The following is a 25,511-nucleotide window of genomic DNA, read 5'->3' as shown; positions in this document are numbered from 1 at the left end:
TTACTTTTGCATCAAGCAAAGCAGCTTACCATTCAGCAAAATGTTGATTTAAGTTGTGCATCTTCTGATTAGCGGCAGTGATGGCATTGAAATCTCCCCATTGGAGGGAATTTTCCCAAACACACGTGTCAAGCTATTCCTCGTTAGTATAGTGGTGATTATCCCTGCCTGTCACGCAGGAGACCGGGGTTCGATTCCCCAATGGGGAGTTTTTAACTTTTTTTCTTTTTACTGTAACATAAGCACTTATGGGAAGTGTTGCATGCTAGTACGATTATTTCCTGCCATGATGCAGGAAAAGACAGTAATATTTATGCATTAACCTTAGTTTAAATACAACTTACCTTTTTTGCCCACATTCAAAGTTTATGTACACTTTCTTTTAAAGTCATTTAGAAAAAATCATTTTGGCCAAAAATTTAAATTATCAGGTGATTAACAAACACTTTAGATTAGTCAAAAACATAAAAAATTCCCAATTTTAGAAAACATATACTATTGTCCTCTGTGACAAAATATTTTGTGTAAGTTGTTTTACGTCATTTAGCAGGGCATTTTTAATGAGTGTTAATGGCAAAAGGTAACAGAATTAAAGCAAGCCATTATTATGCATAAAAAGGGATAAAAATATGCAGGAAAATATAGCTAAATATATTTCTTGAAAGGGATAAGAAACATCTTTTTGAAATGTTTTGGAGCATTAATTTCATAAAATGTCCTTCGAGTCATATTGTAGTGTAGCAGATTATCCATGCATGACTGTACAGGAGTGTCTCCTGACGAAAACCCAAAAAACAGTGGGCAAATATATACTGTGCCAGGAAAATACTGCTTTAGCTTAATCTTACACTCTCTTTACTCAGGGTCATGTAAATAATGCAGTGTATGTTTTTTTTCAATTCTCTCTGTTTGGCAACAATCCCGCTAACTACACATTTTTTTTTACTTTTGCATCAAGCAAAGCAGCTTACCATTCAGCAAAATGTTGATTTAAGTTGTGCATCTTCTGATTAGCGGCAGTGATGGCATTGAAATCTCCCCATTGGAGGGAATTTTCCCAAACACACGTGTCAAGCTATTCCTCGTTAGTATAGTGGTGATTATCCCCGCCTGTCACGCAGGAGACCGGGGTTCGATTCCACGATGGGGAGTTTTTAACTTTTTTCTTTTTACTGTAACATAAGCACTTATGGGAAGTGTTGCATGCTGGTACGATTATTTCTTGCCATGATGCAGGAAAAGACAGTAATATTTATGCATTAACCTTAGTTTAAATACAACTTACCTTTTTTGCCCACATTCATAGTTTATGTACACTTTCTTTTAAAGTCATTTAGAAAAAATCATTTTGGCCAAAAATTTAACTTATCAGGTGATTAACAAACACTTTAGATTAGTCAAAAACATAAAAAATTCCCAATTTTAGAAAACATATACTATTGTCCTCTGTGCCACAATATTTTGTGTCAGTTGTTTTACGTCATTTAGCAGGGCATTTTTAATGAGTGTTAATGGCAAAAGGTAACAGAATTAAAGCAAGCCATTATTATGCATAAAAAGGGATAACAATATGCAGGAAAATATAGCTAAATATATTTCTTGAAAGGGATAAGAAACATCTTTTTGAAATGTTTTGGAGCATTAATTTCATAAAATGTCCTTCGAGTCATATTGTAGTGTAGCAGATTATCCATGCATGACTGTACAGGAGTGTCTTCTGACGAAAACCCAAAAAACAGTGGGCAAATATATACTGTGCCAGGAAAATACTGCTTTAGCTTAATCTTACACTCTCTTTACTCAGGGTCATGTAAATAATGCAGTGTATGTTTTTTTTCAATTCTCTCTGTTTGGCAACAATCCCGCTAACTACACATTTTTTTTTACTTTTGCATCAAGCAAAGCAGCTTACCATTCAGCAAAATGTTGATTTAAGTTGTGCATCTTCTGATTAGCGGCAGTGATGGCATTGAAATCTCCCCATTGGAGGGAATTTTCCCAAACACAGGTGTCAAGCTATTCCTCGTTAGTATAGTGGTGATTATCCCCGCCTGTCACGCGGGAGACCGGGGTTCGATTCCCCGACGGGGAGTCCTTAACAATTTTTATTTTTTCTATAACATAAGCACTTGTGGGAAGTGTTGCATGCTAGTACGATTATTTCCTGCCGTGATGCAGGAAAAGACAGTAATATTTATGCATTAACCTTAGTTTAAATACAACTTACCTTTTTTGCCAACATTCATAGTTTATGTACACTTTCTTTTAAAGTCATTTAGAAAAAATCATTTTGGCCAAAAATTTAATTTATCAGGTGATTAACAAACACTTTAGATTAGCCAAAAACATTAAAAATTCCCAATTTTAGAAAACATATACTATTGTCCTCTGTGACAAAATATTTTGTGTCAGTTGTTTTACGTCATTTAGCTGGGCATATTTAATCAGTGTTAATGGCAAAAGGTAACAGAATTAAAGCAAGCCATTATTATGCATAAAAAGGGATAAAAATATGCAGGAAAATATAGCTAAATATATTTCTTGAAAGGGATAAGAAACATCTTTTTGAAATATTTTGGAGCATTAATTTCATAAAATGTCCTTCGAGTCATATTATAGTATAGCAGATTATCCATTCATGACTGTACAGGAGTGTCTCCTGACGAAAACCCAAAAAACAGTGGGCAAATATATACTGTGCCAGGAAAATACTGCTTTAGATGAATCTTACACTCTCTTTACTCAGGGTCATGTAAATAATGCAGTCTATGTTTTTTTTCAATTCTCTCTGTTTGGCAACAATCCCGCTAACTACACATTTTTTTTTACTTTTGCATCAAGCAAAGCAGCTTACCATTCAGCAAAATGTTGATTTAAGTTGTGCATCTTCTGATTAGCGGCAGAGATGGCATTGAAATCTCCCCATTGGAGGGAGTTTTACCAAAAACACATGTCAAGTTATTCCTCGTTAGTATAGTGGTGAGTATCCCCGCCTGTCACGCGGGAGACCGGGGTTCGATTCCCCGATGGGGAGTCCTTAACAATTTTTATTTTTTCTGTAACATAAGCACTTGTGGGAAGTGTTGCATGCTAGTACGATTATTTCCTGCCGTGATGCAGGAAAAGACAGTAATATTTATGCATTAACCTTAGTTTAAATACAACTTACCTTTTTTGCCAACATTCATAGTTTATGTACACTTTCTTTTAAAGTCATTTAGAAAAAATCATTTTGGCCAAAAATTTAATTTATCAGGTGATTAACAAACACTTTAGATTAGCCAAAAACATAAAAAATTCCCAATTTTAGAAAACATATACTATTGTCCTCTGTGCCACAATATTTTGTGTCAGTTGTTTTACGTTATTTAGCAGGGCATTTTTAATGAGTGTTAATGGCAAAAGGTAACAGAATTAAAGCAAGCCATTATTATGCATAAAAAGGGATAAAAATATGCAGGAAAATATAGCTAAATATATTTCTTGAAAGGGATAAGAAACATCTTTTTGAAATGTTTTAGAGCATTAATTTCATAAAATGTCCTTCGAGTCATATTGTAGTGTAGCAGATTATCCATGCATGACTGTACAGGAGTGTCTCCTGATGAAAACCCAAAAAACAGTGGGCAAATATATACTGTGCCAGGAAAATACTGCTTTAGCTTAATCTTACACTCTCTTTACTCAGGGTCATGTAAATAATGCAGTCTATGTTTTTTTTCAATTCTCTCTGTTTGGCAACAATCCCGCTAACTACACATTTTTTTTTACTTTTGCATCAAGCAAAGTAGCGTACCATTCAGCAAAATGTTGATTTAAGTTGTGCATCTTCTGATTAGCGGCAGAGATGGCATTGAAATCTTCCCATTGGAGGGAGTTTTCCCAAAAACACATGTCAAGTTATTCCTCGTTAGTATAGTGGTGAGTATCCCTGCTTGTCACGCGGGAGACCGGGGTTCGATTCCCTGACGGGGAGTCCTTAACAATTTTTATTTTTTCTGTAACATAAGCAATTGTGGGAAGTGTTGCATGCTAGTACGATTATTTCCTGCCGTGATGCAGGAAAAGACAGTAATATTTATGCATTAACCTTAGTTTAAATACAACTTACCTTTTTTGCCAACATTCATAGTTTATGTACACTTTCTTTTAAAGTCATTTAGAAAAAATGATTTTGGCCAAAAATTTAATTTATCAGGTGATTAACAAATACTTTAGATTAGCCAAAAAGATAAAAAATTCCCAATTTTAGAAAACATATACTATTGTCCTCTGTGCCACAATATTTTGTGTCAGTTGTTTTACGTCATTTAGCAGGGCATTTTTAATGAGTGTTAATGGCAAAAGGTAACAGAATTAAAGCAAGCCATTATTATGCATAAAAAGGGATAAAAATATGCAGGAAAATATAGCTAAATATATTTCTTGAAAGGGATAAGAAACATCTTTTTGAAATGTTTTAGAGCATTAATTTCATAAAATGTCCTTCGAGTCATATTGTAGTGTAGCAGATTATCCATGCATGACTGTACAGGAGTGTCTCCTGACGAAAACCCAAAAAACAGTGGGCAAATATATACTGTGCCAGGAAAATACTGCTTTAGCTTAATCTTACACTCTCTTTACTCAGGGTCATGTAAATAATGCAGTCTATGTTTTTTTTCAATTCTCTCTGTTTGGCAACAATCCCGCTAACTACACATTTTTTTTTACTTTTGCATCAAGCAAAGCAGCTTACTATTCAGCAAAATGTTGATTTAAGTTGTGCATCTTCTGATTAGCGTCAGAGATGGCATTGAAATCTCCCCATTGGAGGGAGTTTTCCCAAAAACACATGTCAAGTTATTCCTCGTTAGTATAGTGGTGAGTATCCCCGCCTGTCACGCGGGAGACCGGGGTTCGATTCCCCGACGGGGAGTCCTTAACAACTTTTATTTTTTCTGTAACATAAGCACTTGTGGGAAGTGTTGCATGCTAGTACGATTATTTCCTGCCGTGATGCAGGAAAAGACAGTAATATTTATGCATTAACCTTAGGTTAAATACAACTTACCTTTTTTGCCCACATTCATAGTTTATGTACACTTTCTTTTAAAGTCATTTAGAAAAAATCATTTTGGCCAAAAATTTAATTTATCAGGTGATTAACAAACACTTTAGATTAGCCAAAAACATTAAAAATTCCCAATTTTAGAAAACATATACTATTGTCCTCTGTGACAAAATATTTTATGTCAGTTGTTTTACGTCATTTAGCAGGGCATATTTAATGAGTGTTAATGGCAAAAGGTAACAGAATTAAAGCAAGCCATTATTATGCATAAAAAGGGATAAAAATATGCAGGAAAATATAGCTAAATATATTTCTAGAAAGGGATAAGAAACATCTTTTTGAAATGTTTTAGAGCATTAATTTCATAAAATGTCCTTCGAGTCATATTGTAGTGTAGCAGATTATCCATGCATGACTGTACAGGAGTGTCTCCTGACGAAAACCCAAAAAACAGTGGGCAAATATATACTGTGCCAGGAAAATACTGCTTTAGCTTAATCTTACACTCTCTTTACTCAGGGTCATGTAAATAATGCAGTCTATGTTTTTTTTCAATTCTCTCTGTTTGGCAACAATCCCGCTAACTACACATTTTTTTTACTTTTGCATCAAGCAAAGTAGCGTACCATTCAGCAAAATGTTGATTTAAGTTGTGCATCTTCTGATTAGCGGCAGAGATGGCATTGAAATCTCCCCATTGGAGGGAGTTTTACCAAAAACACTTGTCAAGTTATTCCTCGTTAGTATAGTGGTGAGTATCCCCGCTTGTCACGCGGGAGACCGGGGTTCGATTCCCTGGCGGGGAGTCCTTAACAATTTTTATTTTTTCTGTAACATAAGCACTTGTGGGAAGTGTTGCATGCTAGTACGATTATTTCCTGCCGTGATGCAGGAAAAGACAGTAATATTTATGCATTAACCTTAGTTTAAATACAACTTACCTTTTTTGCCCACATTCATAGTTTATGTACACTTTCTTTTAAAGTCATTTAGAAAAAATCATTTTGGCCAAAAATTTAATTTATCAGGTGATTAACAAACACTTTAGATTAGCCAAAAACATTAAAAATTCCCAATTTTAGAAAACATATACTATTGTCCTCTGTGACAAAATATTTTATGTCAGTTGTTTTACGTCATTTAGCAGGGCATATTTAATCAGTGTTAATGGCAAAAGGTAACAGAATTAAAGCAAGCCATTATTATGCATAAAAAGGGATAACAATATGCAGGAAAATATAGCTAAATATATTTCTTGAAAGGGATAAGAAACATCTTTTTGAAATGTTTTAGAGCATTAATTTCATAAAATGTCCTTCGAGTCATATTGTAGTGTAGCAGATTATCCATGCATGACTGTACAGGAGTGTCTCCTGACGAAAACCCAAAAAACAGTGGGCAAATATATACTGTGCCAGGAAAATACTGCTTTAGCTTAATCTTACACTCTCTTTACTCAGGGTCATGTAAATAATGCAGTCTATGTTTTTTTTCAATTCTCTCTGTTTGGCAACAATCCCGCTAACTACACATTTTTTTTTACTTTTGCATCAAGCAAAGCAGCTTACCATTCAGCAAAATGTTGATTTAAGTTGTGCATCTTCTGATTAGCGGCAGAGATGGCATTGAAATCTCCCCATTGGAGGGAGTTTTCCCAAAAACACATGTCAAGTTATTCCTCGTTAGTATAGTGGTGAGTATCCCCGCCTGTCATGCAGGAGACCGGGGTTCGATTCCCCGACGGGGAGTCCTTAACAATTTTTTTTTTTTCTGTAACATAAGCACTTGTGGGAAGTGTTGCATGCTAGTACGATTATTTCCTGCCGTGATGCAGGAAAAGACAGTAATATTTATGCATTAACCTTAGTTTAAATACAACTTACCTTTTTTGCCCACATTCATAGTTTATGTACACTTTCTTTTAAAGTCATTTAGAAAAAATCATTTTGGCCAAAAATTTAATTTATCAGGTGATTAACAAACACTTTAGATTAGCCAAAAACATTAAAAATTCCCAATTTTAGAAAACATATACTATTGTCCTCTGTGACAAAATATTTTATGTCAGTTGTTTTACGTCATTTAGCAGGGCATATTTAATGAGTGTTAATGGCAAAAGGTAACAGAATTAAAGCAAGCCATTATTATGCATAAAAAGGGATAAAAATATGCAGGAAAATATAGCTAAATATATTTCTAGAAAGGGATAAGAAACATCTTTTTGAAATGTTTTAGAGCATTAATTTCATAAAATGTCCTTCGAGTCATATTGTAGTGTAGCAGATTATCCATGCATGACTGTACAGGAGTGTCTCCTGACGAAAACCCAAAAAACAGTGGGCAAATATATACTGTGCCAGGAAAATACTGCTTTAGCTTAATCTTACACTCTCTTTACTCAGGGTCATGTAAATAATGCAGTCTATGTTTTTTTTCAATTCTCTCTGTTTGGCAACAATCCCGCTAACTACACATTTTTTTTTACTTTTGCATCAAGCAAAGTAGCGTACCATTCAGCAAAATGTTGATTTAAGTTGTGCATCTTCTGATTAGCGGCAGAGATGGCATTGAAATCTCCCCATTGGAGGGAGTTTTACCAAAAACACATGTCAAGTTATTCCTCGTTAGTATAGTGGTGAGTATCCCCGCTTGTCACGCGGGAGACCGGGGTTCGATTCCCTGATGGGGAGTCCTTAACAATTTTTATTTTTTCTGTAACATAAGCACTTGTGGGAAGTGTTGCATGCTAGTACGATTATTTCCTGCCGTGATACAGGAAAAGACAGTAATATTTATGCATTAACCTTAGTTTAAATACAACTTACCTTTTTTGCCAACATTCATAGTTTATGTACACTTTCTTTTAAAGTCATTTAGAAAAAATCATTTTGGCCAAAAATTTAATTTATCAGGTGATTAACAAACACTTTAGATTAGCCAAAAAGATAAAAAATTCCCAATTTTAGAAAACATATACTATTGTCCTCTGTGCCACAATATTTTGTGTCAGTTGTTTTACGTCATTTAGCAGGGCATTTTTAATGAGTGTTAATGGCAAAAGGTAACAGAATTAAAGCAAGCCATTATTATGCATAAAAAGGGATAAAAATATGCAGGAAAATATAGCTAAATATATTTCTTGAAAGGGATAAGAAACATCTTTTTGAAATGTTTTGGATCCTTAATTTCATAAAATGTCCTTCGAGTTATATTGTAGTGTAGCAGATTATCCATGCGTGACTGTACGGGAGTGTCTCCTGACGAAAACCCAAAAAACAGTGGGCAAATATATACTGTGCCAGGAAAATACTGCTTTAGCTTAATCTTACACTCTCTTTACTCAGGGTCATGTAAATAATGCAGTCTATGTTTTTTTTCAATTCTCTCTGTTTGGCAACAATCCCGCTAACTACACATTTTTTTTTACTTTTGCATCAAGCAAAGCAGCTTACTATTCAGCAAAATGTTGATTTAAGTTGTGCATCTTCTGATTAGCGGCAGAGATGGCATTGAAATCTCCCCATTGGAGGGAGTTTTCCCAAAAACACATGTCAAGTTATTCCTCGTTAGTATAGTGGTGAGTATCCCCGCCTGTCACGTGGGAGACCGGGGTTCAATTCCCCGATGGGGAGTCCTTAACAACTTTTATTTTTTCTGTAACATAAGCACTTGTGGGAAGTGTTGCATGCTAGTACGATTATTTCCTGCCGTGATGCAGGAAAAGACAGTAATATTTATGCATTAACCTTAGTTTAAATACAACTTACCTTTTTTGCCCACATTCATAGTTTATGTACACTTTCTTTTAAAGTCATTTAGAAAAAATCATTTTGGCCAAAAATTTAATTTATCAGGTGATTAACAAACACTTTAGATTAGCCAAAAACATTAAAAATTCCCAATTTTAGAAAACATATACTATTGTCCTCTGTGACAAAATATTTTATGTCAGTTGTTTTACGTCATTTAGCAGGGCATATTTAATCAGTGTTAATGGCAAAAGGTAACAGAATTAAAGCAAGCCATTATTATGCATAAAAAGGGATAACAATATGCAGGAAAATATAGCTAAATATATTTCTTGAAAGGGATAAGAAACATCTTTTTGAAATGTTTTAGAGCATTAATTTCATAAAATGTCCTTCGAGTCATATTGTAGTGTAGCAGATTATCCATGCATGACTGTACAGGAGTGTCTCCTGACGAAAACCCAAAAAACAGTGGGCAAATATATACTGTGCCAGGAAAATACTGCTTTAGCTTAATCTTACACTCTCTTTACTCAGGGTCATGTAAATAATGCAGTCTATGTTTTTTTTCAATTCTCTCTGTTTGGCAACAATCCTGCTAACTACACATTTTTTTTTACTTTTGCATCAAGCAAAGCAGCTTACCATTCAGCAAAATGTTGATTTAAGTTGTGCATCTTCTGATTAGCGGCAGAGATGGCATTGAAATCTCCCCATTGGAGGGAGTTTTCCCAAAAACACATGTCAAGTTATTCCTTGTTAGTATAGTGGTGAGTATCCCCGCCTGTCATGCAGGAGACCGGGGTTCGATTCCCCGACGGGGAGTCCTTAACAATTTTTTTTTTTTCTGTAACATAAGCACTTGTGGGAAGTGTTGCATGCTAGTACGATTATTTCCTGCCGTGATGCAGGAAAAGACAGTAATATTTATGCATTAACCTTAGTTTAAATACAACTTACCTTTTTTGCCCACATTCATAGTTTATGTACACTTTCTTTTAAAGTCATTTAGAAAAAATCATTTTGGCCAAAAATTTAATTTATCAGGTGATTAACAAACACTTTAGATTAGCCAAAAACATTAAAAATTCCCAATTTTAGAAAACATATACTATTGTCCTCTGTGACAAAATATTTTATGTCAGTTGTTTTACGTCATTTAGCAGGGCATATTTAATGAGTGTTAATGGCAAAAGGTAACAGAATTAAAGCAAGCCATTATTATGCATAAAAAGGGATAAAAATATGCAGGAAAATATAGCTAAATATATTTCTAGAAAGGGATAAGAAACATCTTTTTGAAATGTTTTAGAGCATTAATTTCATAAAATGTCCTTCGAGTCATATTGTAGTGTAGCAGATTATCCATGCATGACTGTACAGGAGTGTCTCCTGACGAAAACCCAAAAAACAGTGGGCAAATATATACTGTGCCAGGAAAATACTGCTTTAGCTTAATCTTACACTCTCTTTACTCAGGGTCATGTAAATAATGCAGTCTATGTTTTTTTTCAATTCTCTCTGTTTGGCAACAATCCCGCTAACTACACATTTTTTTTTACTTTTGCATCAAGCAAAGTAGCGTACCATTCAGCAAAATGTTGATTTAAGTTGTGCATCTTCTGATTAGCGGCAGAGATGGCATTGAAATCTCCCCATTGGAGGGAGTTTTACCAAAAACACATGTCAAGTTATTCCTCGTTAGTATAGTGGTGAGTATCCCCGCTTGTCACGCGGGAGACCGGGGTTCGATTCCCTGACGGGGAGTCCTTAACAATTTTTATTTTTTCTGTAACATAAGCACTTGTGGGAAGTGTTGCATGCTAGTACGATTATTTCCTGCCGTGATGCAGGAAAAGACAGTAATATTTATGCATTAACCTTAGGTTAAATACAACTTACCTTTTTTGCCCACATTCATAGTTTATGTACACTTTCTTTTAAAGTCATTTAGAAAAAATCATTTTGGCCAAAAATTTAATTTATCAGGTGATTAACAAACACTTTAGATTAGCCAAAAACATTAAAAATTCCCAATTTTAGAAAACATATACTATTGTCCTCTGTGACAAAATATTTTGTGTCAGTAGTTTTACGTCATTTAGCAGGGCAATTTTAATGAGTGTTAATGGCAAAAGGTAACAGAATTAAAGCAAGCCATTATTATGCATAAAAAGGGATAAAAATATGCAGGAAAATATAGCTAAATATATTTCTTGAAAGGGATAAGAAACATCTTTTTGAAATGTTTTAGAGCATTAATTTCATAAAATGTCCTTCGAGTCATATTGGAGTGTAGCAGATTATCCATGCATAACTGTACGGGAGTGTCTCCTGACGAAAACCCAAAAAACAGTGGGCAAATATATACTGTGCCAGGAAAATACTGCTTTAGCTTAATCTTACACTCTCTTTACTCAGGGTCATGTAAATAATGCAGTCTATGTTTTTTTTCAATTCTCTCTGTTTGGCAACAATCCCGCTAACTACACATTTTTTTTTACTTTTGCATCAAGCAAAGCAGCTTACCATTCAGCAAAATGTTTATTTAAGTTGTGCATCTTCTGATTAGCGGCAGAGATGGCATTGAAATCTCCCCATTGGAGGGAGTTTTCCCAAAAACACATGTCAAGTTATTCCTCGTTAGTATAGTGGTGAGTATCCCCGCCTGTCACGCGGGAGACCGGGGTTCGATTCCCCGACGGGGAGTCCTTAACAACTTTTATTTTTTCTGTAACATAAGCACTTGTGGGAAGTGTTGCATGCTAGTACGATTATTTCCTGCCGTGATGCAGGAAAAGACAGTAATATTTATGCATTAACCTTAGTTTAAATACAACTTACCTTTTTTGCCCACATTCATAGTTTATGTACACTTTCTTTTAAAGTCATTTAGAAAAAATCATTTTGGCCAAAAATTTAATTTATCAGGTGATTAACAAACACTTTAGATTAGCCAAAAACATTAAAAATTCCCAATTTTAGAAAACATATACTATTGTCCTCTGTGACAAAATATTTTATGTCATTTGTTTTACGTCATTTAGCAGGGCATATTTAATCAGTGTTAATGGCAAAAGGTAACAGAATTAAAGCAAGCCATTATTATGCATAAAAAGGGATAACAATATGCAGGAAAATATAGCTAAATATATTTCTTGAAAGGGATAAGAAACATCTTTTTGAAATGTTTTAGAGCATTAATTTCATAAAATGTCCTTCGAGTCATATTGTAGTGTAGCAGATTATCCATGCATAACTGTACGGGAGTGTCTCCTGACGAAAACCCAAAAAACAGTGGGCAAATATATACTGTGCCAGGAAAATACCGCTTTAGCTTAATCTTACACTCTCTTTACTCAGGGTCATGTAAATAATGCAGTCTATGTTTTTTTTCAATTCTCTCTGTTTGGCAACAATCCCGCTAACTACACATTTTTTTTAACTTTTGCATCAGGCAAAGCAGCTTACCATTCAGCAAAATGTTGATTTAAGTTGTGCATCTTCTGATTAGCGGCAGAGATGGCATTGAAATCTCCCCATTGGAGGGAGTTTTACCAAAAACACATGTCAAGTTATTCCTCGTTAGTATAGTGGTGAGTATCCCCACCTGTCACATGGGAGACCGGGGTTCGATTCCCCGATGGGGAGTCCTTAACAATTTTTATTTTTTCTGTAACATAAGCACTTGTGGGAAGTGTTGCATGCTAGTACGATTATTTCCTGCCGTGATGCAGGAAAAGACAGTAATATTTATGCATTAACCTTAGTTTAAATACAACTTACCTTTTTTGCCAACATTCATAGTTTATGTACACTTTCTTTTAAAGTCATTTAGAAAAAATCATTTTGGCCAAAAATTTAATTTATCAGGTGATTAACAAACACTTTAGTTTAGCCAAAAAGATAAAAAATTCCCAATTTTAGAAAACATATACTATTGTCCTCTGTGCCACAATATTTTGTGTCAGTTGTTTTACGTCATTTAGCAGGGCATTTTTAATGAGTGTTAATGGCAAAAGGTAACAGAATTAAAGCAAGCCATTATTATGCATAAAAAGGGATAAAAATATGCAGGAAAATATAGCTAAATATATTTCTTGAAAGGGATAAGAAACATCTTTTTGAAATGTTTTGGAGCATTAATTTCATAAAATGTCCTTCGAGTCATATTGTAGTGTAGCAGATTATCCATGCATGACTGTACAGGAGTGTCTCCTGACGAAAACCCAAAAAACAGTGGGCAAATATATACTGTGCCAGGAAAATACTGCTTTAGATGAATCTTACACTCTCTTTACTCAGGGTCATGTAAATAATGCAGTCTATGTTTTTTTTCAATTCTCTCTGTTTGGCAACAATCCCGCTAACTACACATTTTTTTTTACTTTTGCATCAAGCAAAGCAGCTTACCATTCAGCAAAATGTTGATTTAAGTTGTGCATCTTCTGATTAGCGGCAGAGATGGCATTGAAATCTCCCCATTGGAGGGAGTTTTCCCAAAAACACATGTCAAGTTATTCCTCGTTAGTATAGTGGTGAGTATTCCCGCCTGTCACGCGGGAGACCGGGGTTCGATTCCCCGACGGGGAGTCCTTAACAATTTTTATTTTTTCTGTAACATAAGCACTTGTGGGAAGTGTTGCATGCTAGTACGATTATTTCCTGCCGTGATGCAGGAAAAGACAGTAATATTTATGCATTAACCTTAGTTTAAATACAACTTACCTTTTTTTGCCAACATTCATAGTTTATGTACACTTTCTTTTAAAGTCATTTAGAAAAAATCATTTTGGCCAAAAATTTAATTTATCAGGTGATTAACAAACACTTTAGATTAGCCAAAAACATAAAAAATTCCCAATTTTAGAAAACATATACTATTGTCCTCTGTGCCACAATATTTTGTGTCAGTTGTTTTACGTCATTTAGCAGGGCATTTTTAATGAGTGTTAATGGCAAAAGGTAACAGAATTAAAGCAAGCCATTATTATGCATAAAAAGGGATAAAAATATGCAGGAAAATATAGCTAAATATATTTCTTGAAAGGGATAAGAAACATCTTATTGAAATGTTTTGGAGCATTAATTTCATAAAATGTCCTTCGAGTCATATTGTAGTGTAGCAGATTATCCATGCATGACTGTACAGGAGTGTCTCCTGACGAAAACCCAAAAAACAGTGGGCAAATATATACTGTGCCAGGAAAATACTGCTTTAGCTTAATCTTACACTCTCTTTACTCAGGGTCATGTAAATAATGCAGTCTATGTTTTTTTTCAATTCTCTCTGTTTGGCAACAATCCCGCTAACTACACATTTTTTTTTACTTTTGCATCAAGCAAAGCAGCGTACCATTCAGCAAAATGTTGATTTAAGTTGTGCATCTTCTGATTAGCGGCAGAGATGGCATTGAAATCTCCCCATTGGAGGGAGTTTTCCCATAAACACATGTCAAGTTATTCCTTGTTAGTATAGTGGTGAGTATTCCCACCTGTCACGCGGGAGACCGGGGTTCGATTCCCCGATGGGGAGTCCTTAACTTTTTTCTTTTTGCTGTAACATAAGCACTTATGGGAAGTGTTGCATGCTAGTACGATTATTTCCTGCCATGATGCAGGAAAAGACAGTAATATTTATGCATTAACCTTAGTTTAAATACAACTTACCTTTTTTGCCCACATTCAAAGTTTATGTACACTTTCTTTTAAAGTCATTTAGAAAAAATCATTTTGGCCAAAAATTTAATTTATCAGGTGATTAACAAACACTTTAGATTAGCCAAAAACATAAAAAATTCCCAATTTTAGAAAACATATACTATTGTCCTCTGTGCCACAATATTTTGTGTCAGTTGTTTTACTTCATTTAGCAGGGCATTTTTAATGAGTGTTAATGGCAAAAGGTAACAGAATTAAAGCAAGCCATTATTATGCATAAAAAGGGATAAAAATATGCAGGAAAATATAGCTAAATATATTTCTTGAAAGGGATAAGAAACATCTTTTTGAAATGTTTTGGAGCATTCATTTCATAAAATGTCCTTCGAGTCATATTGTAGTGTAGCAGATTATCCATGCATGACTGTACAGGAGTGTCTCCTGACGAAAACCCAAAAAACAGTGGGCAAATATATACTGTGCCAGGAAAATACTGCTTTAGCTTAATCTTACACTCTCTTTACTCAGGGTCATGTAAATAATGCAGTCTATGTTTTTTTTCAATTCTCTCTGTTTGGCAACAATCTCGCTAACTACACATTTTTTTTTACTTTTGCATCAAGCAAAGCAGCGTACCATTCAGCAAAATGTTGATTTAAGTTGTGCATCTTCTGATTAGCAGCAGAGATGGCATTGAAATCTCCCCATTGGAGGGAGTTTTCCCAAAAACACATGTCAAGTTATTCCTCGTTAGTATAGTGGTGAGTATCCCCACATGTCACGCGGGAGACCGGGGTTCGATTCCCTGACAGAGGGTGTTCGTAACAATCTTTATTTTTTCTGTAACATAAGCACTTGTGGGAAGTGTTGCATGCTAGTACGATTATTTCCTGCCGTGATGCAGGAAAAGACAGTAATATTTATGCATTAATCTTAGTTTAAATACAACTTACCTTTTTTGCCCACATTCATAGTTTATGTACACTTTCTTTTAAAGTCATTTAGAAAAAATCATTTTGGCCAAAAATTTAATTTATCAGGTGATTAACAAACACTTTAGATTAGCCAAAAACATTAAAAATTCCCAATTTTAGAAAACATATAATATTGTCCTCTGTGCCACAATATTTTGTGTCAGTTGTTTTACGTCATTTAGCAGGGCATTTTTAATGAGTTTTAATGGCAAAAGGTAACAGAATTAAAGCAAGCCATTATTATGCATAAAAAGGGATAACAATATGCAGGAAAATATAGCTAAATATATTTCTTGAAAGGGATAAGAAACATCTTTTTGAAATGTTTTGGAGCATTAATTTCATAAAATGTCCTTCGAGTCATATTGTAGTGTAGCAGATTATCCATGCATGACTGTACAGGAGTGTCTCCTGATGAAAACCCAAAAAACAGTGGGCAAATATATACTGTGCCAGGAAAATACTGCTTTAGCTTAATCTTACACTCTCTTTACTCAGGGTCATGTAAATAATGCAGTCTATTTTTTTTTTAATTCTCTCTGTTTGGCAACAATCCCGCTAACTACACATTTTTTTTTACTTTTGCATCAAGCAAAGCAGCTTACCATTCAGCAAAATGTTGATTTAAGTTGTGCATCTTCTGATTAGCGGCAGTGATGGCATTGAAATCTCCCCATTGGAGGGAGTTTTCCCAAAAGCACATGTCAAGTTATTCCTCGTTAGTATAGTGGTGAGTATCCCCCCTGTCACGTGGGAGACCGGGGTTCGATTCCCTGATCGGGAGTTTTTAACTTTTTTTCTTTTTAATGTAACATAAGCACTTGTGGGAAGTGTTGCATGCTTGTACGATTATTTCCTGCCGTGATGCAGGAAAAGACAGTAATATTTATGCATTAACCTTAGTTTAAATACAACTTACCTTTTTTGCCCACATTCAAAGTTTATGTTCACTTTCTTTTAAAGTCATTTAGAAAAAATCATTTTGGCCAAAAATTTAACTTATCAGGTGATTAACAAACACTTTAGATTAGCCAAAAACATTAAAAATTCCCAATTTTAGAAAACATATACTATTGTACTCTGTGCCAAAATATTTTGTGTCACTTGTTTTACGTCATTTAGCAGGGCATTTTTAATGAGTGTTAATGGCAAAAGGTAACAGAATTAAAGCAAGCCATTATTATGCATAAAAAGGGATAACAATATGCAGGAAAATATAGCTAAATATATTTCTTGAAAGGGATAAGAAACATCTTTTTGAAATGTTTTGGAGCATTAATTTCATAAAATGTCCTTCGAGTCATATTGTAGTGTAGCAGATTATCCATGCATGACTGTACAGGAGTGTCTCCTGATGAAAACCCAAAAAACAGTGGGCAAATATATACTGTGCCAGGAAAATACTGCTTTAGCTTAATCTTACACTCTCTTTACTCAGGGTCATGTAAATAATGCAGTCTATTTTTTTTTTAATTCTCTCTGTTTGGCAACAATCCCGCTAACTACACATTTTTTTTTACTTTTGCATCAAGCAAAGCAGCTTACCATTCAGCAAAATGTTGATTTAAGTTGTGCATCTTCTGATTAGCGGCAGTGATGGCATTGAAATCTCCCCATTGGAGGGAGTTTTCCCAAAAGCACATGTCAAGTTATTCCTCGTTAGTATAGTGGTGAGTATCCCCCCTGTCACGTGGGAGACCGGGGTTCGATTCCCTGATCGGGAGTTTTTAACTTTTTTTCTTTTTAATGTAACATAAGCACTTGTGGGAAGTGTTGCATGCTTGTACGATTATTTCCTGCCGTGATGCAGGAAAAGACAGTAATATTTATGCATTAACCTTAGTTTAAATACAACTTACCTTTTTTGCCCACATTCAAAGTTTATGTTCACTTTCTTTTAAAGTCATTTAGAAAAAATCATTTTGGCCAAAAATTTAACTTATCAGGTGATTAACAAACACTTTAGATTAGCCAAAAACATTAAAAATTCCCAATTTTAGAAAACATATACTATTGTACTCTGTGCCAAAATATTTTGTGTCACTTGTTTTACGTCATTTAGCAGGGCATTTTTAATGAGTGTTAATGGCAAAAGGTAACAGAATTAAAGCAAGCCATTATTATGTATAAAAAGGGATAACAATATGCAGGAAAATATAGCTAAATATATTTCTTGATAGGGATAAGAAACATCTTTTTGACATGTTTTGGAGCATTAATTTCATAAAATGTCCTTCGAATCATATTGTAGTGTAGCAGATTATCCATGCATGACTGTACAGGAGTGTCTCCTGACGAAAACCCAAAAAACAGTGGGCAAATATATACTGTGCCAGGAAAATACTGCTTTAGCTTAATCTTACACTCTCTTTACTCAGGGTCATGTAAATAATGCAGTCTATGTTTTTTTTCAATTCTCTCTGTTTGGCAACAATCCCGCTAACTACACATTTTTTTTTACTTTTGCATCAAGCAAAGCAGCTTACCATTCAGCAAAATGTTGATTTAAGTTGTGCATCTTCTGATTAGCGGCAGTGATGGCATTGAAATCTCCCCATTGGAGGGAGTTTTCCCAAAAGCACAAGTCAAGTTATTCCTCGTTAGTATAGTGGTGAGTATCCCCGCCTGTCACACGGGAGCCCGGGGTTCGATTCCCCGACGGGGAGTCCTTAACAATTTTTATTTTTTCTGTAACATAAGCACTTGTGGGAAGTGTTGCATGCTTATACGATTATTTCCTGCCGTGATGCAGGAAAAGACAGTAATATTTATGCATTAACCTTAGTTTAAATACAACTTACCTTTTTTGCCCACATTCAAAGTTTATGTACACTTTCTTTCAAAGTCATTTAGAAAAAATCATTTTGGCCAAAAATTTAATTTATCAGGTGATTAACAAACACTTTAGATTAGCCAAAAACATTAAAAATTCCCAATTTTAGAAAACATATACTATTGTCCTCTGTGCCACAATATTTTGTGTCAGTTGTTTTACGTCATTTAGCAGGGCATTTTTAATGAGTTTTAATGGCAAAAGGTAACAGAATTAAAGCAAGCCATTATTATGCATAAAAAGGGATAACAATATGCAGGAAAATATAGCTAAATATATTTCTTGAAAGGGATAAGAAACATCTTTTTGAAATGTTTTGGAGCATTAATTTCATAAAATGTCCTTCGAGTCATATTGTAGTGTAGCAGATTATCCATGCATGACTGTACAGGAGTGTCTCCTGACGAAAACCCCAAAAAAAGTGGGCAAATATATACTGTGCCAGGAAAATACTGCTTTAGCTTAATCTTACACTCTCTTTACTCAGGGTCATGTAAATAATGCAGTCTATGTTTTTTTTCAATTCTCTCTGTTTGGCAACAATCCCGCTAACTACACATTTTTTTTACTTTTGCATCAAGCAAAGCAGCGTACCATTCAGCAAAATGTTGATTTAAGTTGTGCATCTTCTGATTAGCGGCAGTGATGGCATTGAAATCTCCCCATTGGAGGGAGTTTTCCCAAAAGTACATGTCAAGTTATTCCACGTTAGTATAGTGGTGAGTATCCCCGCCTGTCACGCGGGAGACCGGGGTTTGATTCCCCGACGGGGAGTCCCTAACAATTTTTATTTTTTCTGTAACATAAGCACTTGTGGGAAGTGTTGCATGCTTGTACGATTATTTCCTGCCGTGATGCAGGAAAAGACAGTAATATTTATGCATTAACCTTAGTTTAAATACAACTTACCTTTTTTGCCCACATTCAAAGTTTATGTACACTTTCTTTCAAAGTCATTTAGAAAAAATCATTTTGGCCAAAAATGTAATTTATCAGGTGATTAACAAACACTTTAGATTAGCCAAAAACATTAAAAATTCCCAATTTTAGAAAACATATACTATTGTCCTCTGTGCCACAATATTTTGTGTCAGTTGTTTTACGTCATTTAGCAGGGCATTTTTAATGAGTTTTAATGGCAAAAGGTAACAGAATTAAAGCAAGCCATTATTATGCATAAAAAGGGATAACAATATGCAGGAAAATATAGCTAAATATATTTCTTGAAAGGGATAAGAAACATCTTTTTGAAATGTTTTGGAGCATTAATTTCATAAAATGTCCTTCGAGTCATATTGTAGTGTAGCAGATTATCCATGCATGACTGTACAGGAGTGTCTCCTGATGAAAACCCAAAAAACAGTGGGCAAATATATACTGTGCCAGGAAAATACTGCTTTAGCTTAATCTTACACTCTCTTTACTCAGGGTCATGTAAATAATGCAGTCTATTTTTTTTTTAATTCTCTCTGTTTGGCAACAATCCCGCTAACTAAACATTTTTTTTTACTTTTGCATCAAGCAAAGCAGCTTACCATTCAGCAAAATGTTGATTTAAGTTGTGCATCTTCTGATTAGCGGCAGTGATGGCATTGAAATCTCCCCATTGGAGGGAGTTTTCCCAAAAGCACATGTCAAGTTATTCCTCGTTAGTATAGTGGTGAGTATCCCCCCTGTCACGTGGGAGACCGGGGTTCGATTTCCTGATCGGGAGTTTTTAACTTTTTTTCTTTTTAATGTAACATAAGCACTTGTGGGAAGTGTTGCATGCTTGTACGATTATTTCCTGCCGTGATGCAGGAAAAGACAGTAATATTTATGCATTAACCTTAGTTTAAATACAACTTACCTTTTTTGCCCACATTCAAAGTTTATGTTCACTTTCTTTTAAAGTCATTTAGAAAAAATCATTTTGGCCAAAAATTTAACTTATCAGGTGATTAACAAACACTTTAGATTAGCCAAAAACATTAAAAATTCCCAATTTTAGAAAACATATACTATTGTACTCTGTGCCAAAATATTTTGTGTCACTTGTTTTACGTCATTTAGCAGGGCATTTTTAATGAGTTTTAATGGCAAAAGGTAACAGAATTAAAGCAAGCCATTATTATGCATAAAAAGGGATAACAATATGCAGGAAAATATAGCTAAATATATTTCTTGAAAGGGATAAGAAACATCTTTTTGAAATGTTTTGGAGCATTAATTTCATAAAATGTCCTTCGAGTCATATTGTAGTGTAGCAGATTATCCATGCATGACTGTACAGGAGTGTCTCCTGATGAAAACCCAAAAAACAGTGGGCAAATATATACTGTGCCAGGAAAATACTGCTTTAGCTTAATCTTACACTCTCTTTACTCAGGGTCATGTAAATAATGCAGTCTATGTTTTTTTTCAATTCTCTCTGTTTAGCAACAATCCCGCTAACTACACATTTTTTTTTACTTTTGCATCAAGCAAAGCAGCTTACCATTCAGCAAAATGTTGATTTAAGTTGTGCATCTTCTGATTAGCAGCAGTGATGGCATTGAAATCTCCCCATTGGAGGGAGTTTTCCCAAAAGCACATGTCAAGTTATTCCTCGTTAGTATAGTGGTGAGTATCCCCGCCTGTCACGCGGGAGACCGGGGTTCGATTCCCCGACGGGGAGTCCTTAACAATTTTTATTTTTTCTGTAACATAAGCACTTGTGGGAAGTGTTGCATGCTTATACGATTATTTCCTGCCGTGATGCAGGAAAGGACAGTAATATTTATGCATTAACATTAGTTTAAATACAACTTACCTTTTTTGCCCACATTCATAGTTTATGTACACTTTCTTTTAAAGTCATTTAGACAAAATCATTTTGGCGAAACATTTAATTTATCAGGTGATTAACAAACATTTTAGATTAGCCAAAAACATAAAAAATTCCCAATTTAAGAAAACATATACTATTGTCCTCTGTGCCACAATATTTTGTGTCAGTTGTTTTACGTCATTTAGCAGGGCATTTTTAATGAGTGTTAATGGCAAAAGGTAACAGAATTAAAGCAAGCCATTATTATGCATAAAAAGGGATAACAATATGCAGGAAAATATAGCTAAATATATTTCTTGAAAGGGATAAGAAACATCTTTTTGAAATGTTTTGGAGCATTAATTTCATAAAATGTCCTTCGAGTCATATTGTAGTGTAGCAGATTATCCATGCATGACTGTACAGGAGTGTCTCCTGACGAAAACCCCAAAAAAAGTGGGCAAATATATACTGTGCCAGGAAAATACTGCTTTAGCTTAATCTTACACTCTCTTTACTCAGGGTCATGTAAATAATGCAGTCTATTTTTTTTTTCAATTCTCTCTGTTTGGCAACAATCCCGCTAACTAAACATTTTTTTTTACTTTTGCATCAAGCAAAGCAGCTTACCATTCAGCAAAATGTTGATTTAAGTTGTGCATCTTCTGATTAGCGGCAGAGATGGCATTGAAATTTCCCCATTGGAGGGAGTTTTCCCAAAAACACATGTCAAGTTATTCCTCGTTAGTATAGTGGTGAGTATTCCCGCCTGTCACGCGGGAGACCGGGGTTCGATTCCCCGACGGGGAGTCCTTAACCATTTTTATTTTTTCTGTAACATAAGCACTTGTGGGAAGTGTTGCATGCTAGTACGATTATTTCCTGCCGTGATGCAGGAAAAGACAGTAATATTTATGCATTAACCTTAGTTTAAATACAACTTACCTTTTTTGCCCACATTCAAAGTTTATGTACACTTTCTTTCAAAGTCATTTAGAAAAAATCATTTTGGCCAAAAATGTAATTTATCAGGTGATTAACAAACACTTTAGATTAGCCAAAAACATTAAAAATTCCCAATTTTAGAAAACATATACTATTGTCCTCTGTGCCACAATATTTTGTGTCAGTTGTTTTACGTCATTTAGCAGGGCATTTTTAATGAGTTTTAATGGCAAAAGGTAACAGAATTAAAGCAAGCCATTATTATGCATAAAAAGGGATAACAATATGCAGGAAAATATAGCTAAATATATTTCTTGAAAGGGATAAGAAACATCTTTTTGAAATGTTTTGGAGCATTAATTTCATAAAATGTCCTTCGAGTCATATTGTAGTGTAGCAGATTATCCATGCATGACTGTACAGGAGTGTCTCCTGATGAAAACCCAAAAAACAGTGGGCAAATATATACTGTGCCAGGAAAATACTGCTTTAGCTTAATCTTACACTCTCTTTACTCAGGGTCATGTAAATAATGCAGTCTATTTTTTTTTTAATTCTCTCTGTTTGGCAACAATCCCGCTAACTAAACATTTTTTTTTACTTTTGCATCAAGCAAAGCAGCTTACCATTCAGCAAAATGTTGATTTAAGTTGTGCATCTTCTGATTAGCGGCAGTGATGGCATTGAAATCTCCCCATTGGAGGGAGTTTTCCCAAAAGCACATGTCAAGTTATTCCTCGTTAGTATAGTGGTGAGTATCCCCCCTGTCACGTGGGAGACCGGGGTTCGATTTCCTGATCGGGAGTTTTTAACTTTTTTTCTTTTTAATGTAACATAAGCACTTGTGGGAAGTGTTGCATGCTTGTACGATTATTTCCTGCCGTGATGCAGGAAAAGACAGTAATATTTATGCATTAACCTTAGTTTAAATACAACTTACCTTTTTTGCCCACATTCAAAGTTTATGTTCACTTTCTTTTAAAGTCATTTAGAAAAAATCATTTTGGCCAAAAATTTAACTTATCAGGTGATTAACAAACACTTTAGATTAGCCAAAAACATTAAAAATTCCCAATTTTAGAAAACATATACTATTGTACTCTGTGCCAAAATATTTTGTGTCACTTGTTTTACGTCATTTAGCAGGGCATTTTTAATGAGTTTTAATGGCAAAAGGTAACAGAATTAAAGCAAGCCATTATTATGCATAAAAAGGGATAACAATATGCAGGAAAATATAGCTAAATATATTTCTTGAAAGGGATAAGAAACATCTTTTTGAAATGTTTTGGAGCATTAATTTCATAAAATGTCCTTCGAGTCATATTGTAGTGTAGCAGATTATCCATGCATGACTGTACAGGAGTGTCTCCTGATGAAAACCCAAAAAACAGTGGGCAAATATATACTGTGCCAGGAAAATACTGCTTTAGCTTAATCTTACACTCTCTTTACTCAGGGTCATGTAAATAATGCAGTCTATGTTTTTTTTCAATTCTCTCTGTTTAGCAACAATCCCGCTAACTACACATTTTTTTTTACTTTTGCATCAAGCAAAGCAGCTTACCATTCAGCAAAATGTTGATTTAAGTTGTGCATCTTCTGATTAGCAGCAGTGATGGCATTGAAATCTCCCCATTGGAGGGAGTTTTCCCAAAAGCACATGTCAAGTTATTCCTCGTTAGTATAGTGGTGAGTATCCCCGCCTGTCACGCGGGAGACCGGGGTTCGATTCCCCGACGGGGAGTCCTTAACAATTTTTATTTTTTCTGTAACATAAGCACTTGTGGGAAGTGTTGCATGCTTATACGATTATTTCCTGCCGTGATGCAGGAAAGGACAGTAATATTTATGCATTAACATTAGTTTAAATACAACTTACCTTTTTTGCCCACATTCATAGTTTATGTACACTTTCTTTTAAAGTCATTTAGACAAAATCATTTTGGCGAAACATTTAATTTATCAGGTGATTAACAAACATTTTAGATTAGCCAAAAACATAAAAAATTCCCAATTTAAGAAAACATATACTATTGTCCTCTGTGCCACAATATTTTGTGTCAGTTGTTTTACGTCATTTAGCAGGGCATTTTTAATGAGTGTTAATGGCAAAAGGTAACAGAATTAAAGCAAGCCATTATTATGCATAAAAAGGGATAACAATATGCAGGAAAATATAGCTAAATATATTTCTTGAAAGGGATAAGAAACATCTTTTTGAAATGTTTTGGAGCATTAATTTCATAAAATGTCCTTCGAGTCATATTGTAGTGTAGCAGATTATCCATGCATGACTGTACAGGAGTGTCTCCTGACGAAAACCCCAAAAAAAGTGGGCAAATATATACTGTGCCAGGAAAATACTGCTTTAGCTTAATCTTACACTCTCTTTACTCAGGGTCATGTAAATAATGCAGTCTATTTTTTTTTTCAATTCTCTCTGTTTGGCAACAATCCCGCTAACTAAACATTTTTTTTTACTTTTGCATCAAGCAAAGCAGCTTACCATTCAGCAAAATGTTGATTTAAGTTGTGCATCTTCTGATTAGCGGCAGAGATGGCATTGAAATTTCCCCATTGGAGGGAGTTTTCCCAAAAACACATGTCAAGTTATTCCTCGTTAGTATAGTGGTGAGTATTCCCGCCTGTCACGCGGGAGACCGGGGTTCGATTCCCCGACGGGGAGTCCTTAACCATTTTTATTTTTTCTGTAACATAAGCACTTGTGGGAAGTGTTGCATGCTAGTACGATTATTTCCTGCCGTGATGCAGGAAAAGACAGTAATATTTATGCATTAACCTTAGTTTAAATACAACTTACCTTTTTTGCCCACATTCATAGTTTATGTACACTTTCTTTTAAAGTCATTTAGAAAAAATCATTTTGGCCAAAAATTTAATTTATCAGGTGATTAACAAACACTTTAGATTAGCCAAAAACATTAAAAATTCCCAATTTTAGAAAACATATAATATTGTCCTCTGTGCCACAATATTTTGTGTCAGTTGTTTTACGTCATTTAGCAGGACATTTTTAATGAGTTTTAATGGCAAAAGGTAACAGAATTAAAGCAAGCCATTATTATGCATAAAAAGGGATAACAATATGCAGGAAAATATAGCTAAATATATTTCTTGAAAGGGATAAGAAACATCTTTTTGAAATGTTTTGGAGCATTAATTTCATAAAATGTCCTTCGAGTCATATTGTAGTGTAGCAGATTATCCATGCATGACTGTACAGGAGTGTCTCCTGATGAAAACCCAAAAAACAGTGGGCAAATATATACTGTGCCAGGAAAATACTGCTTTAGCTTAATCTTACACTCTCTTTACTCAGGGTCATGTAAATAATGCAGTCTATTTTTTTTTTAATTCTCTCTGTTTGGCAACAATCCCGCTAACTACACATTTTTTTTTACTTTTGCATCAAGCAAAGCAGCTTACCATTCAGCAAAATGTTGATTTAAGTTGTGCATCTTCTGATTAGCGGCAGAGATGGCAT

At 34.6% G+C, this 25,511-nt stretch overlaps 13 non-coding genes across 13 annotated transcripts; all 13 read left to right on the top strand.

Moving 5' to 3' along the window:
* The first annotated feature begins 2,020 nt into the window (after positions 1-2,020).
* TRNAD-GUC (transfer RNA aspartic acid (anticodon GUC)) lies at positions 2,021-2,092 on the top strand. Its single transcript has one exon. It is a non-coding gene; the product is annotated as a tRNA-Asp (tRNA).
* An 870-nt stretch (positions 2,093-2,962) lies between these two features.
* On the top strand, positions 2,963-3,034 carry TRNAD-GUC (transfer RNA aspartic acid (anticodon GUC)). The gene has a single exon. It is a non-coding gene; the product is annotated as a tRNA-Asp (tRNA).
* A 1,812-nt stretch (positions 3,035-4,846) lies between these two features.
* Positions 4,847-4,918, top strand: TRNAD-GUC (transfer RNA aspartic acid (anticodon GUC)). Its single transcript has one exon. It is a non-coding gene; the product is annotated as a tRNA-Asp (tRNA).
* Positions 4,919-6,729: 1,811 nt separating this feature from the next.
* Positions 6,730-6,801, top strand: TRNAD-GUC (transfer RNA aspartic acid (anticodon GUC)). The gene has a single exon. It is a non-coding gene; the product is annotated as a tRNA-Asp (tRNA).
* An 870-nt stretch (positions 6,802-7,671) lies between these two features.
* On the top strand, positions 7,672-7,743 carry TRNAD-GUC (transfer RNA aspartic acid (anticodon GUC)). Its single transcript has one exon. It is a non-coding gene; the product is annotated as a tRNA-Asp (tRNA).
* An 870-nt stretch (positions 7,744-8,613) lies between these two features.
* TRNAD-GUC (transfer RNA aspartic acid (anticodon GUC)) lies at positions 8,614-8,685 on the top strand. Its single transcript has one exon. It is a non-coding gene; the product is annotated as a tRNA-Asp (tRNA).
* Positions 8,686-10,497: 1,812 nt separating this feature from the next.
* TRNAD-GUC (transfer RNA aspartic acid (anticodon GUC)) lies at positions 10,498-10,569 on the top strand. The gene has a single exon. It is a non-coding gene; the product is annotated as a tRNA-Asp (tRNA).
* An 870-nt stretch (positions 10,570-11,439) lies between these two features.
* Positions 11,440-11,511, top strand: TRNAD-GUC (transfer RNA aspartic acid (anticodon GUC)). Its single transcript has one exon. It is a non-coding gene; the product is annotated as a tRNA-Asp (tRNA).
* A 1,812-nt stretch (positions 11,512-13,323) lies between these two features.
* TRNAD-GUC (transfer RNA aspartic acid (anticodon GUC)) lies at positions 13,324-13,395 on the top strand. The gene has a single exon. It is a non-coding gene; the product is annotated as a tRNA-Asp (tRNA).
* A 7,459-nt stretch (positions 13,396-20,854) lies between these two features.
* Positions 20,855-20,926, top strand: TRNAD-GUC (transfer RNA aspartic acid (anticodon GUC)). Its single transcript has one exon. It is a non-coding gene; the product is annotated as a tRNA-Asp (tRNA).
* Positions 20,927-21,796: 870 nt separating this feature from the next.
* Positions 21,797-21,868, top strand: TRNAD-GUC (transfer RNA aspartic acid (anticodon GUC)). The gene has a single exon. It is a non-coding gene; the product is annotated as a tRNA-Asp (tRNA).
* Positions 21,869-23,678: 1,810 nt separating this feature from the next.
* Positions 23,679-23,750, top strand: TRNAD-GUC (transfer RNA aspartic acid (anticodon GUC)). Its single transcript has one exon. It is a non-coding gene; the product is annotated as a tRNA-Asp (tRNA).
* Positions 23,751-24,620: 870 nt separating this feature from the next.
* On the top strand, positions 24,621-24,692 carry TRNAD-GUC (transfer RNA aspartic acid (anticodon GUC)). Its single transcript has one exon. It is a non-coding gene; the product is annotated as a tRNA-Asp (tRNA).
* The last annotated feature ends 819 nt before the right edge of the window (positions 24,693-25,511 follow it).

This window comes from Mixophyes fleayi, chromosome 10 (assembly GCF_038048845.1).
Source record: "Mixophyes fleayi isolate aMixFle1 chromosome 10, aMixFle1.hap1, whole genome shotgun sequence".
Taxonomy (NCBI): domain Eukaryota; kingdom Metazoa; phylum Chordata; class Amphibia; order Anura; family Limnodynastidae; genus Mixophyes; species Mixophyes fleayi.
This window is presented reverse-complemented; position numbering and strand designations above follow the sequence as displayed.